Source organism: Myxocyprinus asiaticus, chromosome 21 (genome assembly GCF_019703515.2).
Source record: "Myxocyprinus asiaticus isolate MX2 ecotype Aquarium Trade chromosome 21, UBuf_Myxa_2, whole genome shotgun sequence".
NCBI classification, from domain to species: domain Eukaryota; kingdom Metazoa; phylum Chordata; class Actinopteri; order Cypriniformes; family Catostomidae; genus Myxocyprinus; species Myxocyprinus asiaticus.
The window spans coordinates 47,426,822-47,445,891 of record NC_059364.1 but is presented as its reverse complement, the minus strand read 5'-3'; the positions used below and the strand labels follow the sequence as shown (position 1 = coordinate 47,445,891).

General features: G+C 42.4%; 3 non-coding genes and 1 pseudogene across 3 annotated transcripts; all 4 read left to right on the top strand.

The window, feature by feature from the left end:
• Positions 1-6,318: 6,318 nt before the first annotated feature.
• On the top strand, positions 6,319-6,382 carry LOC127412533 (uncharacterized; annotated as a pseudogene).
• Positions 6,383-10,200: 3,818 nt separating this feature from the next.
• LOC127412529 (U6 spliceosomal RNA) lies at positions 10,201-10,307 on the top strand. The gene has a single exon (XR_007892433.1). It is a non-coding gene; the product is annotated as a U6 spliceosomal RNA (small nuclear RNA).
• A 1,624-nt stretch (positions 10,308-11,931) lies between these two features.
• LOC127412528 (U6 spliceosomal RNA) lies at positions 11,932-12,038 on the top strand. Its single transcript, XR_007892432.1, has one exon. It is a non-coding gene; the product is annotated as a U6 spliceosomal RNA (small nuclear RNA).
• Positions 12,039-16,836: 4,798 nt separating this feature from the next.
• LOC127412527 (U6 spliceosomal RNA) lies at positions 16,837-16,943 on the top strand. Its single transcript, XR_007892431.1, has one exon. It is a non-coding gene; the product is annotated as a U6 spliceosomal RNA (small nuclear RNA).
• Positions 16,944-19,070: the final 2,127 nt, after the last annotated feature.

Sequence of the window (19,070 nt, the reverse complement as noted above, 5' to 3'; positions counted from 1 at the left end):
GTCTCAGTACAGTCTCAGACATCCACTGTATCACCCGAACCCATGCATGTTGCTTACACGTGTTTCCATGGAAGAACGTCAACGATGACGCAACGAAAACCTTTGCTTTTACTGTGGTTCACCAAGTCATCTCAATGCTGCATGCCCACATAAGAAATCAAGGTTCCCTGAGTCAAGGCAGCATGTGAGTACTATGAACATTAAATCATCCAACTCTCATAATTTTCTCTTGCCTGTAGTGATCATGATCTTGGTGATCATGTAAGATGTGTTACAGCATTAGTGGATTGAATGGTTTCCTAAGCTTAACATCACCACTGTGGATAATGCACCTATTGGTACTGGCATAACCCAACAGACTGTTCCTATAACCTTCAAGATTGGACTTTCATGTTGGAAATATTTCACTATATGTCATCAACTCACCCAATCACGCTCTTATCCTGGGTCATCCCTGGCTGGCCGTTCATGACCCATCGATATCCTGGAACCAAGGTGAGCTCACACATTGGTCAAGTTTCTGTCATGAACATTGTTTTCATGTTGCTGTTTCCAGGCCTTGCTTTATCACCAGTGTAGAGAGCCCTAAATCACAGAAGGAGACCATGATTCCCAAGAAGTATGCAGAGTTCAGTGAAGTGTTTAGCAAGATTAAAGCTACACAACTTCCTCATCCATGGGACTATGCCATTGAACTTCTGTCTAATACAGCTCCACCGAGAAGCAAGGCCTATGCATTGTCACGCCCTGAGACCCTCGCCATGGAGAGTTACATTGAGGAAGCCCTTGCCTCCGGTTACATCCGTCCCTCCACCTCCCCAGCTGCTGCAGTAATCTTTTTCATGGAGAAGGATGGAGGTCTACGTCGCTGCCTCGACTATTGAGGCCTGAACTCTGTCACCATAAAATAATTATAATTTATAATTATTATATTCTTTATTCATCACACATTTGCACATATACAGTGAAATTCTTCTTTTTCACATATCCCAGCTAGGCTGGGGTCAGAGTGCAGGGTCAGCCATGATACAGCACCCCTGGAGCAGATAGGGTCAAGGGCCTTGCTCAAGGGCCCAACAGTGGCATCTTGGCAGTGCTGGGGCTTGAACCCCTGACCTTCTGATCAGTAACCCAGAGCCTTAACTGCTGAGCTACCACTGCCCCTAAACATTGTTACCCATTGCCACTTATCCCCTCCATCCTTGAACAACTCCATGAAGCCAAGATCTATACCAAACTGGATCTAAGAAGTGCTTATAACCTCATCAGGATCCGAGAAAGGGATGATGAAGACTGCATTCATCACCACCAGGGGGCACTATGAATATTTGGTCATGCCGTATGGACTTGCTAACACCCCCTCGATTTTTCAGTCTTTCATCAACGGGATTTTCAGAGACTTACTGAATCATTGTGTGGTGGCTTACATTGACGACATCCTCATCTATTCCCAAAACATGGAACAACATATCCAGCAGGTCAAGACAGTCTTGTCACATCTCCAAGAACATCAACTATTCGTCAAGGCAGAGAAATGTGAGTTCCATGGTCTCACCTGTCCATCGACTGCCAAACTCCCATGGATACACTACCATTCTGGTAATCATTGACTGATTTTCCAAATCATGTAGACTTGTCCCTCTCAAGGGTTTACCCACTGCCATGGAAACCACTAATGCTTTATTCCACCAACTCTTTAGGGTCTTTTAGCTATTGTAGCCGTGAACTGGAGAAATGGAGCGACTTCCTGCCCTGGGCCGAATATGCACAACTCCCACACCCATACTTCTATGGGTCTAACCCCCTTCCAATGCGTGCTGGGCTACCAACCCCCGATGTTCCCTTGGTCAGGAGAACCTTCTACAGTGCCAGCGGTGGACGATTGGATAAAGCGAAGTGAGAGGGTCTGGGACAGCGCACATGTCCGGTTACAGCGAGCTGTCAGAGCTCAACATTTCCAGGCTGACCAGCGGAGGTGTCCCCATCCCAACTATCAGCCTGGGTCTGGTTGTCCACAAGGGATCTCAAGTTGCGGCTACCCTGCAGGAAGCTCAGTCCAAGGTATGTGGGTCTTTTCAGAATTATCCATAAAATAAACCCAGTTACTTACCGTTTAGAGTTTCCTGCTAATTACCATATCTCTCCTTCCTTCCATGCGTCCTTGCTGAAACCCGTCCACCCGGCGTCTGGCTCTGGAACCACGGATTCTGAGCCTCCACCTCCACTGGAGGTAGATGGAGGCCCAGCGTATATGGTCAGAGAGATCATGGACTCAAGATGACGAGGGAGCCAGATGATACTTGGTGGACTGGGAGGGTTACGGACCAGAGGAGAGATTATGGGTAGCTGCCAAGGACATATTGGACCCGTCCCTGATCCAAGAATTTCATCATGCACATCGTTCAGCGCCACGACCAAGGGGAGGTCCCAGCAGAAGAACACCAGGAGTTGTTCGTAGAAGGGGGGGGGGTTCTGTAACATCCGAGGTTGTTACCCCTCCTACCAACCACCAGAGGGAGCCCTCTCCCGAATACTAACTCTGTACCATTTCTTCATTGGTTACCTCCTGTCTGAACTATATAAGTACCATGCTGTTTCCGCTGTCACGTTACGAATTATTGCCAGCTTACCCTGCCTTACCAAGCATTTTGCCATTGCTGATTGTTTATTTGTTATGACCTTTTGCCTGATTCCTGGATTTTCTGCTTTTTGGATACCCCTTTGTTTTGTTTGCCTTGTTGGACTGTCTTTTTGGTTTATTGGATTATACCGCCTGCATAACGATTGTCTCTATTTGCCTGCCGATTTGGATTGTTCGCTTGTGTTCTAAAACTTCCAGCACATGGATCCTAACACTGTCTCCATGGCCAGTTCATTACAATAATATTTAATGAAGAGATTTAATGATAATCTTGCATTCAGTTAAAGGCTTCTCATCTGCACTGCAATATTTTCACGGTGCGATTAAAGCTTTCATGTGAGTGTAACAGTACCAGCTCATGCTGGTAATGCTCTGCTCTCTGACATGCATGTGCAACAACCGGGCTTCCCTCAATATTGCGGTGCGCAGACTGTCAGTGAGGATGAATACCTGAAAAGTGTTTTTGTAGAGGACTTTATGTAACTAGGACTAGGTAAATTGGTACAGCACACTGAGTAGCACCATTCTTTTAACATCAACATGACAAAAAATGTGACAACACAAGTGAGTAAAGAAATTACAATAATGTAAACACAAAGTGACACAATCCCTCATTTAATCTCTCTAAAATAGACTATTTTTGCTGCATTGTGACACAAATAATGAATTTTATTTTGTTTATTTTGTTCATTTTATATTGTTGATTAATGCTTATGTACTGATTTAAGTATGAATAAAGGAGAAAGTATACTTCTGTTTTTCGCGTGTTGGAATGTCTTGCGCACACAGTATGTGTGACGCAAATTTTCATCAGCACAGTACACTGGATACAGTACACTCATGTACAAGTTATGGATAATAAATGAATAAGAATTATTCAGTGATTTACCTATGTTTGTCCATTACAATGGAAGGAATGCACCACCTCAGATGCACATTCCCATTGAAAGCAGGCCCAGTTAGATTTTCCCAAGTAGACATTTTCTATCTAGTTTTAAGGAAGGTCAACAAGATCACAAGTTACTCAACAAAAACGGAATTTAAGATTGGCCATTTTATATATTTTTTACATTTGATCGATGTTTACCTATTATCTTGCCCTTATGTATATGATGGATAAACTGACATACTAACAAAGAGCAGAGACTATTACAATATATTTACATTAATATTAACCAGCCTCGTGGTGTTAGTATCCCAGATCTCTTGTTGATTTTGTTTTATATTTTATGTTGAATCCTGTCGCCAGTTTGTTTTTAAATTTATTTTTTTTAGGTTCTGGTTCTTATTTTTGCTCCTGGTTCAGTCCTGACCTTACAGAATGAACAAGTCAGTTTTTGATCCAGCGGAATATTAATCTTTTCTTTTTTCCTCTTTTTTTTTTTTTTTTTTTTTTTTTTTCACAAATTGTGATTTTTCTTTTTCCACCAACTGCCTGGCAGATCTCTTGAGAGCTGGCTCAGTCAGCCAACTCTTGGTGGTCATAATGTTTTGGCTCATTAGTGTATATCCATATAAGATTCAATGCAGTGTCAACTGTAGAGGAGTCAGAAGTGACTACTAATTATAATCAAAATGTAAAAAAAAAAATTTACATTTCTGTTTCGGACAGGCGCCAGGTAATGAGATGTGTAACGTAGTAGATAGACATGCTATGGTTTTGAAGCTTAGCTACCCATCCGCCAGAAGCAGAACAAAGTCCCAAGATAGTGAGTGTTTGAATGTGTTTGCCTGTGTGTGTAAGCCCTGTGATAGACTGGCCACCCGTCCATGAAGTTTCCCTGCCTTCATCCTGAGATGGCTTGGATAGGCTCCAGCACTTCACAGTCTAAAGACATAAAGGTCAAGTGATTTGAGTTGCTAAAATTTCCTTTAGTGAGTGTTTGAATGTGTTTGCCTGTGTGTGTAAGCCCTTTGATAGACTGGGCACCCGTCCAGGAAGTTTCCCTGCCTTCATCCTGAGATGGCTTGGATAGGCTCCAGCACTTCCTCCGACCCTGTAAAGGATAAGCGGCTATAGAGGATGGGAAAATCGCTTTTTTAAATTAACACAATAGAGGCCACACCCCCTACATCTGGTACATTGTAACCATGACTATGTGTCCTTGTCTTTTGATTAGTAGGTGATCTCATCATATGTGGAACTCAGCATTAACTTCAGATTTAACCATAATTCTAAACTCATCTTTAGCTCTTAAACCAACCTTTGACATATTATTGAGATAATACTTTTAAATTGTAAAGGAGACAGTCCAAAGACATAAAGGTCAAATGACTTGAGATGCTAAAATTTCTTTTAGTGAGTGTTTGAATGTGTTTGCCTGTGTGTGTAAGCCCTGTGATAGACTGGCCACCCGTCCAGGAAGTTTCCCTGCCTTCATCCTGAGATGGCTTGGATAGGCTCCAGCACTTCACAGTCCAAAGATATAAAGGTCAAGTGATTTGAGATGCTAAATTTTCCTTTAGTGAGTGTTTGAATGTGTTTGCCTGTGTGTGTAAGCCCTGTGATAGACTGGCCACCCGTCCAGGAAGTTTCCCTGCCTTCATCCTGAGATGGCTTGGATAGGCTCCAGCACTTCACAGTCCAAAGACATAAAGGTCAAGTGATTTGAGATGCTAAAATTTCCTTTAGTGAGTGTTTGAATGTGTTTGCCTGTGTGTGTAAGCCCTTTGATAGACTGCACACCCGTCCAGGAAGTTTCCCTGCCTTCATCCTGAGATGGCTTGGATAGGCTCCAGCACTTCCTCCGACCCTGTAAGGGATAAGCGGCTATAGAGGATGGGAAAATCGCTTTTTTAAATGAACACAATAGAGGCCACACCCCCTACATCTGGTACATTGTAACCATGAGCATGTGTCCTTGTCTTTTGATTAGTATGTGATCTCATCATATGTGGAACTCATCTTTAACTTCAGATTTAACCATAATTCTAAACTCATCTTTAGCTCTTAAACCAACCTTTGACCTATTGTTGAGATAATACTTTTCCATGGTAAAGGAGATAGTGCTAAAAGAACTGCTATCATTATCCAGCAATGTACATGTGGCTTTTTCTACAGGCATTGGATTTTCAATGTCCAAAGATGTGTTCTCAGTCTGTTACCACCTAGTAGGCACTTGGCTCGGTGATTTCTTTTCAGTGTTCAAGATTTTTTGTGATATTTTCTGTTGTGCAATTATTGGTTTAAAACATTTAATTGCTCTGCTTCCAATTTGTTTAGAAACAGTTATAAAATCGACTCAAAGACTCTCTCGTATTTTTGCTTGCACCACATTGGGATTCTTGTTAATGACCACATGGGTCCAGCGCCAGGGTGTTCATGGCATCAATCTGCTTACTGTAGTATCTTTTCATAAAATGAGCAAAATAGAGACCACGCCCACTGCCACTGATGGTCTGTGCCCTATTACATCATCAAGTGTATCTACCCCTTTTTGGTACGTAGATGTTTTCACACATAATGTCTAAATGCATCATTTGTAAGTATTAACGCTTTCAGTTACCTTATCCCTAAACTGAGTGACCTATTACATCAATCATTGTCAAGCCCTAGGTAAAATAGCCCAAAGATTTCTGTATTCAAAGTGGCAAGGTTACTTCCTGGTCCTTACCACCTTGCTGAGAGCTTGCTGAGACAAGAGGGCTACATATACCTTGAGCGGCTCTTCACACTTGTGCTTGCTAAGGCAGCACATATACTAAAATTGGATCGATACAGAGAAGATTAGCATGGCCCCTCCTGTCAACTTGTAGCCCAAAGGTTGATGGTTTGAGTTCCATCTCATCCTGTGCTGTTTTGTGTGGAGTTTGAATGATCTCCCTTTGTTTGTGTGGCTGTCTTCTCAGTGTTGTGGTGTCCCTCACAGTCCAAAGACATAAAGGTCAAGTGATTTGAGATGCTAAAATTTCCTTTAGTGAGTGTTTGAATGTGTTTGCCTGTATGTGTAAGCCCTTTGATAGACTGGACACCTGTCCAGGAAGTTTCCCTGCCTTCATCCTGAGATGGCTTAGATAGGCTCCAGCACTTCACAGTCCAAAGATATAAAGGTCAAGTGATTTGAGATGCTAAAATTTCCTTTAGTGAGTGTTTGAATGTGTTTGCCTGTGTGTGTAAGCCCTTTGATAGACTGCGCACCCATCCAGGAAGTTACCCTGCCTTCAACCTGAGATGGCTTGAATAGGCTCCAGCACTTCACAGTCCAAAGATATAAAGGTCAAGTGACTTGAGATGCTAAAATTTCCTTTAGTGAGTGTTTGAATGTGTTTGCCTTTGTGTGTAAACCCTTTGATAGACTGCGCACCCATCCAGGAAGTTTCCCTGCCTTCATCCTGAGATGGCTTGGATAGGCTCCAGCACTTCCTCCGACCCTGTAAAGGATAAGCGGCTATAGAGAATGGGAAAATCGCTTTTTTAAATTAACACAATAGAGGCCACACCCTCTACATCTGGTACATTGTAACCATGACTATGTGTCCTTGTCTTTTGATTAGTAGGTGATCTCATCATATGTGGAACTCATCTTTAACATCTGATTTACCCATAATGCTAAACTCATCTTTAGCTTTTAAACCAATCTTTGACATACACTATATTGCCAAAAGTATTTGCTCACCCATCCAAATAATTGAATTCAGATGTTCCAATCACTTCCATGGCCACAGGTGTATAAAATGAAGCACCTAGGCATGCAGACTGCTTCTACAAACATTTGTGAAAGAATGGGCCGCTCTCAGGAACTCAGTGAATTCCAGCGTGGTACTGTGTTAGGATGCCACCTGTGCAACAAGTAAAGTCGTGAAATTTCCTCGCTACTAAATATTCCACAGTCAACTGTCAGTGGTATTATAACAAAGTGGAAGTGATTGGGAATGACAGCAACTCAGCCACGAAGTGGTAGGCCACGTAAAATGACAGAGCGGGGTCAGCGGATGCTGAGGCGCATAGTGCGTAGAGGACGCCAACTTTCTGCAGACTCAATCGCTACAGACCTCCAAAGTTCATGTGGCCTTCAGATTAGCTCAAGAACAGTGCGTAGAGAGCTTCATGGAATAGGTTTCCATGGCCGAGCAGCTGCATCCAAGCCATACATCACCAAGTGCAATGCAAAGCATTGGATTCAGTGGTGTAAAGCACGCCACCACTGGACTCTAGAGCAGTGGAGATGCGTTCTCTGGAGTGCCGAATCACGCTTCTCCATCTGGCAATCTGATGGACGAGTCTGGGTTTGGCGGTTGCCAGGAGAACGGTACTTGTCTGACTGTACTGTGCCAACTGTGAAGTTTGGTGGAGGGGGGATTATGGTGTGGGGTTGTTTTTCAGGAGCTGGGCTTGGCCCCTTAGTTCCAGTGAAAGGAACTTTGAATGCTTCAGCATACCAAGAGATTTTGGACAATTCCATGCTCCCAACTTTGTGGGAACAGTTTGGGGATGGCCCCTTCCTGTTCCAACATGACTGCGCACCAGTGCACAAAGCAAGGTCCATAAAGACATGGACGAGCGAGTTTGGTGTGGAAGAACTTGACTGGCCTGCACAGAGTCCTGACCTCAACCCGATAGAGCACCTTTGGGATGAATTAGAGTGAAGACTGTGAGCCAGGCCTTCTCGTCCAACATCAGTGTCTGACCTCACAAATGCGCTTCTGGAAGAATGGTCAAAAATTCCCATAAACACACTCCTAAACCTTGTGGAAAGCCTTCCCAGAAGAGTTGAAGCTGTTATAGCTGCAAAGGGTGGCCCGACGTCATATTAAACCCTATGGATTAAGAATGGGATGTCACTTAAGTTCATATGTGTCTAAAGGCAGATGAGCGAATACTTTTGGCAATATAGTGTATTATTGAGATAGTACTTTTCCATTGTAAAGGAGACAGTCCAAAGACATAAAGGTCAAGTGATTTGAGATGCTAAAATTTCCTTTAGTGAGTGTTTGAATGTGTTTGCCTGTGTCTGTAAGCCCTTTGATAGACTGGACACCCGTCCAGGAAGTTTCCCTGCCTTCATCCTGAGATGGCTTAGATAGGCTCCAGCACTTCCTCCTAACCTGTAAAGGATAAGTGGCTATAGAGGATGGGAAAATCGCTTTTTTAAATTAACACTATAGAGGCCACACCCCCTACATCTGATACATTGTAACCATGACTATGTGTCCTTGTCTTTTGATTAGTAGGTGATCTCATCATATGTGGAACTCATTTTTAACATCTGATTTAACCATAATTCTAAACTCATCTTTAGCTCTTAAACCAATCTTTGACATATTGTTGAGATAGTACTTTTCCATTGTAAAGGAGACAGTCCAAAGATGTAAAGGTCAAGGGATTTGAGATGCTAAAATTTCTTTTAGTGAGTGTTTGCCTGTGTGTGTAAGCCCTGTGATAGACTGGCCACCCGTCCAGGAAGTAACCCTGCCTTCAACCTGAGATGGCTTGAATAGGCTCCAGCACTTCACAGTCCAAAGATATAAAGGTCAAGTGACTTGAGATGCTAAAATTTCTTTTAGTGAGTGTTTGAATGTGTTTGCCTGTGTGTGTAAGCATTTTGATAGACTGCGCACCCGCCCAGGAAGTTTCCCTGCCTTCATCCTGAGATGGCTTGGATAGGCTCCAGCACTTCCTCCGACCCTGTAAGGGATAAGCGGCTATAGAGGATGGGAAAATCGCTTTTTTAAATTAACACAATAGAGGCCACACCCCCTACATCTGGTACATTGTAACCATGAGAATGTGTCCTTGTCTTTTGATTAGTATGTGATCTCATCATATGTGGAACTCATCTTTAACTTCAGATTTAACCATAATTCTAAACTCATCTTTAGCTCTTAAACCAACCTTTGACCTATTGTTGAGATAATACTTTTCCATGGTAAAGGAGATAGTGCTAAAAGAACTGCTATCATTATCCAGCAATGTACCTGTGGCTTTTTCTACAGGCATTGGATTTTCAATGTCCAAAGATGTGTTCTCAGTTTGTTACCACCTAGTAGGCACTTGGCTCGGTGATTTCTTTTCAGTGTTCAAGATTTTTTGTGATATTTTCTGTTGTGCAATTATTGGTTTAAAACATTTAATTGCTCTGCTTCCAATTTGTTTAGAAACAGTTATAAAATCGACTCAAAGACTCTCTCGTATTTTTGCTTGCACCACATTGGGATTCTTGTTACTGACCAGATGGGTCCAGCGCCAGGGTGTTCATGGCATCAATCTGCTTACTGTAGTATCTTTTCATAAAATGAGCAAAATAGAGACCACGCCCACTGCCACTGATGGTCTGTGCCCTATTACATCATCAAGTGTATCTACCCCTTTTTGGTACGTAGATGTTTTCACACATAATGCCTAAATGCATCATTTGTAAGTATTAACGCTTTCAGTTACCTTATCCCTAAACTGAGTGACCTATTACATCAATCATTGTCAAGCCCTAGGTAAAATAGCCCAAAGATTTCTGTAGCGCACTGTATTTAAAGTGGCAAGGTTACTTCCTGGTCCTTACCACCTTGCTGAGAGCTTGCTGAGACAAGAGGGCTACATATACCTTGAGCGGCACATCACATTTGTGCTTGCTAAGGCAGCACATATACTAAAATTGGATCGATACAGAGAAGATTAGCATGGCCCCTGCGAAAGGATGACACGCAAATCCGTGAAGCGCTCCATATATTTTCATTTAGGTCCATCCGTACAAGCAATAATGTCCTCCTCAAAGTCTTCAGGTACATCTCTGATAGGTCTTCCCAGTGATCATGACCATTAACAAGTTTTTACACCCCTTGCACCAACAGTAAAACAAAGGATTTTACACAGCATGTTATCCATTTTCGAAGAGCTTGGGTTTTTCAATTTGCTGTTATACTGTGATTGGAAGAAATTGATGCATTTCTGTTCACTTCTTGGACTTACTGAAGCTATGATCTAGTGTGCCTCATAGTCTTTGTTGTATCTCATTTCTCTCCTACTTAAAAATGCCTTTGATCACTGAAATCAACAATTGTGGCCATCCCCAGTTCCTGTACATTACTTTTCTTTGCTCGGCTATCCAATTTTCCGAGTGGCTCAGTGGTCAGCCCTGTCAACTTGTAGCCCAAAGGTTGATGGTTTGAGTCCCATCTCATCCTGTGCTGTTTTGTGTGGAGTTTGAATGATCTCCCTTTGTTTGTGTGGCTGTCTTCTCAGTGTTGTGGTGTCCCTCACAGTCCAAAGACATAAAGGTAAAGTGATTTGAGATGCTAAATTTTCCGTTAGTGAGTGTTTGAATGTGTTTGCCTGTGTCTGTAAGCCCTGTGATAGACTGGCCACCCGTCCAGGAAGTTTCCCTGCCTTCATCCTGAGATGGCTTGGATAGGCTCCAGCACTTCCTCCGACCCTGTAAGGGATAAGCGGCTATAGAGTATGGGAAAATCGCTTTTTTAAATTAACACAATAGAGGCCACACCCCCTACATCTGGTACATTGTAACCATGAGCATGTGTCCTTGTCTTTTGATTAGTATGTGATCTCATCATATGTGGAACTCATCTTTAACTTCAGATTTAACCATAGTTCTAAACTCATCTTTAGCTCTTAAACCAACCTTTGACCTATTGTTGAGATAATACTTTTCCATGGTAAAGGAGATAGTGCTAAAAGAACTGCTATCATTATCCAGCAATGTACCTGTGGCTTTTTCTACAGGCATTGGATTTTCAATGTCCGAAGATGTGTTCTCAGTCTGTTACCACCTAGTAGGCACTTGGCTCGGTGATTTCTTTTCAGTGTTCAAGATTTTTTGTGATATTTTCTGTTGTGCAATTATTGGTTTAAAACATTTAATTGCTCTGCTTCCAATTTGTTTAGAAACAGTTATAAAATCGACTCAAAGACTCTCTCGTATTTTTGCTTGCACCACATTGGGATTCTTGTTAATGACCAGATGGGTCCAGCGCCAGAGTGTTCATGGCATCAATCTGCTTACTGTAGTATCTTTTCATAAAATGAGCAAAATAGAGACCACGCCCACTGCCACTGATGGTCTGTGCCCTATTACATCATCAAGTGTATCTACCCCTTTTTGGTACGTAGATGTTTTCACACATAATGTCTAAATGCATCATTTGTAAGTATTAACTCTTTCAGTTACCTTATCCCTAAACTGAGTGACCTATTACATCAATCATTGTCAAGCCCTAGGTAAAATAGCCCAAAGATTTCTGTATTCAAAGTGGCAAGGTTACTTCCTGGTCCTTACCACCTTGCTGAGAGCTTGCTGAGACAAGAGGGCTACATATACCTTGAGCGGCACATCACATTTGTGCTTGCTAAGGCAGCACATATACTAAAATTGGATCGATACAGAGAAGATTAGCATGGCCCCTGCGAAAGGATGACACGCAAATCCGTGAAGCGCTCCATATATTTTCATTTAGGTCCATCCGTACAAGCAATAATGTCCTCCTCAAAGTCTTCAGGTACATCTCCTGATAGGTCTTCCCAGTGATCATGACCATTAACAAGTTTTTACACCCCCTTGCACCAACAGTAAAACAAAGGATTTTACACAGCATGTTATCCATTTTCGAAGAGCTTGGGTTTTTCAATTTGCTGTTATACTGTGATTGGAAGAAATTGATGCATTTCTGTTCACTTCTTGGACTTACTGAAGCTATGATCTAGTGTGTTGTATCTCATTTCTCTCCTACTTAAAAATGCCTTTGATCACTGAAATCAACAATTGTGGCCATCCCCAGTTCCTGTACATTACTTTTCTTTGCTCGGCTATCCAATTTTCCGAGTGGCTCAGTGGTCAGCCCTGTCAACTTGTCGCCCAAAGGTTGATGGTTTGAGTCCCATCTCATCCTGTGCTGTTTTGTGTGGAGTTTGAATGATCTCCCTTTGTTTGTGTGGCTGTCTTCTCAGTGTTGTGGTGTCCCTCACAGTCCAAAGACATAAAGGTCAAGTGATTTGAGATGCTAAATTTTCCGTTAGTGAGTGTTTGAATGTGTTTGCCTGTGTCTGTAAGCCCTGTGATAGAATGGCCACCCGTCCAGGAAGTTTCCCTGCCTTCATCCTGAGATGGCTTGGATAGGCTCCAGCACTTCACAGTCCAAAGACATAAAGGTCAAGTGATTTGAGATGCTAAAATTTCCGTTAGTGAGTGTTTGAATGTGTTTGCCTGTGTCTGTAAGCCCTGTGATAGACTGGGCACCCGTCCAGGAAGTTTCCCTGCCTTCATCCTGAGATGGCTTGGGTAGGTTCCAGCACTTCCTCCGACCCTGTAAAGGATAAGCGGCTATAGAGGATGGGAAAATCGCTTTTTTAAATTAACACAATAGAGGCCACACCCCCTACATCTGGTACAATGTAACCATGACTATGTGTTCTTGTCTTTTGATTAGTAGGTGATCTCATCATATGTGGAACTCAGCTTTAATTTCAGATTTAACCATAATTCTAAACTCATCTTTAGCTCTTAAACCAACCTTTAACATGTTATTGAGATAATACTTTTAAATTGTAAAGGAGACAGTCCAAAGACATAAAGGTCAAGTGATTTGAGATGCTAAAATTTCCTTTAGTGAGTGTTTGAATGTGTTTGCCTGTATGTGTAAGCCCTTTGATAGACTGGACACCTGTCCAGGAAGTTTCCCTGCCTTCATCCTGAGATGGCTTAGATAGGCTCCAGCACTTCACAGTCCAAAGATATAAAGGTCAAGTGATTTGAGATGCTAAAATTTCCTTTAGTGAGTGTTTGAATGTGTTTGCCTGTGTGTGTAAGCCCTTTGATAGACTGCGCACCCATCCAGGAAGTTACCCTGCCTTCAACCTGAGATGGCTTGAATAGGCTCCAGCACTTCACAGTCCAAAGATATAAAGGTCAAGTGACTTGAGATGCTAAAATTTCCTTTAGTGAGTGTTTGAATGTGTTTGCCTTTGTGTGTAAACCCTTTGATAGACTGCGCACCCATCCAGGAAGTTTCCCTGCCTTCATCCTGAGATGGCTTGGATAGGCTCCAGCACTTCCTCCGACCCTGTAAAGGATAAGCGGCTATAGAGAATGGGAAAATCGCTTTTTTAAATTAACACAATAGAGGCCACACCCTCTACATCTGGTACATTGTAACCATGACTATGTGTCCTTGTCTTTTGATTAGTAGGTGATCTCATCATATGTGGAACTCATCTTTAACATCTGATTTACCCATAATGCTAAACTCATCTTTAGCTTTTAAACCAATCTTTGACATACACTATATTGCCAAAAGTATTTGCTCACCCATCCAAATAATTGAATTCAGATGTTCCAATCACTTCCATGGCCACAGGTGTATAAAATGAAGCACCTAGGCATGCAGACTGCTTCTACAAACATTTGTGAAAGAATGGGCCGCTCTCAGGAACTCAGTGAATTCCAGCGTGGTACTGTGTTAGGATGCCACCTGTGCAACAAGTAAAGTCGTGAAATTTCCTCGCTACTAAATATTCCACAGTCAACTGTCAGTGGTATTATAACAAAGTGGAAGTGATTGGGAATGACAGCAACTCAGCCACGAAGTGGTAGGCCACGTAAAATGACAGAGCGGGGTCAGCGGATGCTGAGGCGCATAGTGCGTAGAGGACGCCAACTTTCTGCAGACTCAATCGCTACAGACCTCCAAAGTTCATGTGGCCTTCAGATTAGCTCAAGAACAGTGCGTAGAGAGCTTCATGGAATAGGTTTCCATGGCCGAGCAGCTGCATCCAAGCCATACATCACCAAGTGCAATGCAAAGCATTGGATTCAGTGGTGTAAAGCACGCCACCACTGGACTCTAGAGCAGTGGAGATGCGTTCTCTGGAGTGCCGAATCACGCTTCTCCATCTGGCAATCTGATGGACGAGTCTGGGTTTGGCGGTTGCCAGGAGAACGGTACTTGTCTGACTGTACTGTGCCAACTGTGAAGTTTGGTGGAGGGGGGATTATGGTGTGGGGTTGTTTTTCAGGAGCTGGGCTTGGCCCCTTAGTTCCAGTGAAAGGAACTTTGAATGCTTCAGCATACCAAGAGATTTTGGACAATTCCATGCTCCCAACTTTGTGGGAACAGTTTGGGGATGGCCCCTTCCTGTTCCAACATGACTGCGCACCAGTGCACAAAGCAAGGTCCATAAAGACATGGACGAGCGAGTTTGGTGTGGAAGAACTTGACTGGCCTGCACAGAGTCCTGACCTCAACCCGATAGAGCACCTTTGGGATGAATTAGAGTGAAGACTGTGAGCCAGGCCTTCTCGTCCAACATCAGTGTCTGACCTCACAAATGCGCTTCTGGAAGAATGGTCAAAAATTCCCATAAACACACTCCTAAACCTTGTGGAAAGCCTTCCCAGAAGAGTTGAAGCTGTTATAGCTGCAAAGGGTGGCCCGACGTCATATTAAACCCTATGGATTAAGAATGGGATGTCACTTAAGTTCATATGTGTCTAAAGGCAGATGAGCGAATACTTTTGGCAATATAGTGTATTATTGAGATAGTACTTTTCCATTGTAAAGGAGACAGTCCAAAGACATAAAGGTCAAGTGATTTGAGATGCTAAAATTTCCTTTAGTGAGTGTTTGAATGTGTTTGCCTGTGTCTGTAAGCCCTTTGATAGACTGGACACCCGTCCAGGAAGTTTCCCTGCCTTCATCCTGAGATGGCTTAGATAGGCTCCAGCACTTCCTCCTAACCTGTAAAGGATAAGTGGCTATAGAGGATGGGAAAATCGCTTTTTTAAATTAACACTATAGAGGCCACACCCCCTACATCTGATACATTGTAACCATGACTATGTGTCCTTGTCTTTTGATTAGTAGGTGATCTCATCATATGTGGAACTCATTTTTAACATCTGATTTAACCATAATTCTAAACTCATCTTTAGCTCTTAAACCAATCTTTGACATATTGTTGAGATAGTACTTTTCCATTGTAAAGGAGACAGTCCAAAGATGTAAAGGTCAAGGGATTTGAGATGCTAAAATTTCTTTTAGTGAGTGTTTGCCTGTGTGTGTAAGCCCTGTGATAGACTGGCCACCCGTCCAGGAAGTAACCCTGCCTTCAACCTGAGATGGCTTGAATAGGCTCCAGCACTTCACAGTCCAAAGATATAAAGGTCAAGTGACTTGAGATGCTAAAATTTCTTTTAGTGAGTGTTTGAATGTGTTTGCCTGTGTGTGTAAGCATTTTGATAGACTGCGCACCCGTCCAGGAAGTTTCCCTGCCTTCATCCTGAGATGGCTTGGATAGGCTCCAGCACTTCCTCCGACCCTGTAAGGGATAAGCGGCTATAGAGGATGGGAAAATCGCTTTTTTAAATTAACACAATAGAGGCCACACCCCCTACATCTGGTACATTGTAACCATGAGAATGTGTCCTTGTCTTTTGATTAGTATGTGATCTCATCATATGTGGAACTCATCTTTAACTTCAGATTTAACCATAATTCTAAACTCATCTTTAGCTCTTAAACCAACCTTTGACCTATTGTTGAGATAATACTTTTCCATGGTAAAGGAGATAGTGCTAAAAGAACTGCTATCATTATCCAGCAATGTACCTGTGGCTTTTTCTACAGGCATTGGATTTTCAATGTCCAAAGATGTGTTCTCAGTTTGTTACCACCTAGTAGGCACTTGGCTCGGTGATTTCTTTTCAGTGTTCAAGATTTTTTGTGATATTTTCTGTTGTGCAATTATTGGTTTAAAACATTTAATTGCTCTGCTTCCAATTTGTTTAGAAACAGTTATAAAATCGACTCAAAGACTCTCTCGTATTTTTGCTTGCACCACATTGGGATTCTTGTTACTGACCAGATGGGTCCAGCGCCAGGGTGTTCATGGCATCAATCTGCTTACTGTAGTATCTTTTCATAAAATGAGCAAAATAGAGACCACGCCCACTGCCACTGATGGTCTGTGCCCTATTACATCATCAAGTGTATCTACCCCTTTTTGGTACGTAGATGTTTTCACACATAATGCCTAAATGCATCATTTGTAAGTATTAACGCTTTCAGTTACCTTATCCCTAAACTGAGTGACCTATTACATCAATCATTGTCAAGCCCTAGGTAAAATAGCCCAAAGATTTCTGTAGCGCACTGTATTTAAAGTGGCAAGGTTACTTCCTGGTCCTTACCACCTTGCTGAGAGCTTGCTGAGACAAGAGGGCTACATATACCTTGAGCGGCACATCACATTTGTGCTTGCTAAGGCAGCACATATACTAAAATTGGATCGATACAGAGAAGATTAGCATGGCCCCTGCGAAAGGATGACACGCAAATCCGTGAAGCGCTCCATATATTTTCATTTAGGTCCATCCGTACAAGCAATAATGTCCTCCTCAAAGTCTTCAGGTACATCTCCTGATAGGTCTTCCCAGTGATCATGACCATTAACAAGTTTTTACACCCCCTTGCACCAACAGTAAAACAAAGGATTTTACACAGCATGTTATCCATTTTCGAAGAGCTTGGGTTTTTCAATTTGCTGTTATAATGTGATTGGAAGAAATTGATGCATTTCTGTTCACTTCTTGGACTTACTGAAGCTATGATCTAGTGTGCTCATAGTCTGTTGTATCTCATTTCTCTCCTACTTAAAAATGCCTTTGATCACTGAAATCAACAATTGTGGCCATCCCCAGTTCCTGTACATTACTTTTCTTTGCTCGGCTATCCAATTTTCCGAGTGGCTCAGTGGTCAGCCCTGTCAACTTGTCGCCCAAAGGTTGATGGTTTGAGTCCCATCTCATCCTGTGCTGTTTTGTGTGGAGTTTGAATGATCTCCCTTTGTTTGTGTGGCTGTCTTCTCAGTGTTGTGGTGTCCCTCACAGTCCAAAGACATAAAGGTCAAGTGATTTGAGATGCTAAATTTTCCGTTAGTGAGTGTTTGAATGTGTTTGCCTGTGTCTGTAAGCCCTGTGATAGAATGGCCACCCGTCCAGGAAGTTTCCCTGCCTTCATCCTGAGATGGCTTGGATAGGCTCCAGCACTTCACAGTCCAAAGACATAAAGGTCAAGTGATTTGAGATGCTAAAATTTCCGTTAGTGAGTGTTTGAATGTGTTTGCCTGTGTCTGTAAGCCCTGTGATAGACTGGGCACCCGTCCAGGAAGTTTCCCTGCCTTCATCCTGAGATGGCTTGGGTAGGTTCCAGCACTTCCTCCGACCCTGTAAAGGATAAGCGGCTATAGAGGATGGGAAAATCGCTTTTTTAAATTAACACAATAGAGGCCACACCCCCTACATCTGGTACAATGTAACCATGACTATGTGTTCTTGTCTTTTGATTAGTAGGTGATCTCATCATATGTGGAACTCAGCTTTAATTTCAGATTTAACCATAATTCTAAACTCATCTTTAGCTCTTAAACCAACCTTTAACATGTTATTGAGATAATACTTTTAAATTGTAAAGGAGACAGTCCAAAGACATAAAGGTCAAGTGATTTGAGATGCTAAAATTTCTTTTAGTGAGTGTTTGAAAGTGTTTGCCTGTGTGTGTAAGCCCTGTGATAGACTGGCCACCCGTCCAGGAAGTTACCCTGCCTTCAACCTGTGATGGCTTGAATAGGCTCCAGCACTTCACAGTCCAAAGATATAAAGGTCAAGTGACTTGAGATGCTAAAATTTCCTTTAGTGAGTGTTTGAATGTGTTTGCCTGTGTGTGTAAGCCCTTTGATAGACTGCGCACCCGTCCAGGAAGTTTCCCTGCCTTCATAGTGAGATGGCTTGGATAGGCTCCAGCACTTCCTCCGACCCTGTAAGGGATAATTGGCTATAGAGGATGGGAAAATCGCTTTTTTAAATTAACACAATAGAGGCCACACCCCCTACATCTGGTACATTGTAACCATGAGCATGTGTCCTTGTCTTTTGATTAGTATGTGATCTCATCATATGTGGAACTCATCTTTAACTTCAGATTTAACCATAGTTCTAAACTCATCTTTAGCTCTTAAACCAACCTTTGACCTATTGTTGAGATAATACTTTTCCATGGTAAAGGAGATAGTGCTAAAAGAACTGCTATCATTTTCCAGCAATGTACCTGTGGCTTTTTCTACAGGCATTGGATTTTCAATGTCCAAAGATGTGTTCTCTGTCTGTTACCACCTAGTAGGCACTTGGCTCGGTGATTTCTTTTCAGTGTTCAAGATTTTTTGTGATATTTTCTGTTGTGCAATTATTGGTTTAAAACATTTAATTGCTCTGCTTCCAATTTGTTTAGAAACAGTTATAAAATCAACTCAAAGACTCTCTCGTATTTTTGCTTGCACCACATTGGGATTCTTGTTACTGACCAGATGGGTCCAGCGCCAGGGTGTTCATGGCATCAATCTGCTTACTGTAGTATCTTTTCATAAAATGAGCAAAATAGAGACCACGCCCACTGCCACTGATGGTCTGTGCCCTATTACATCATCAAGTGT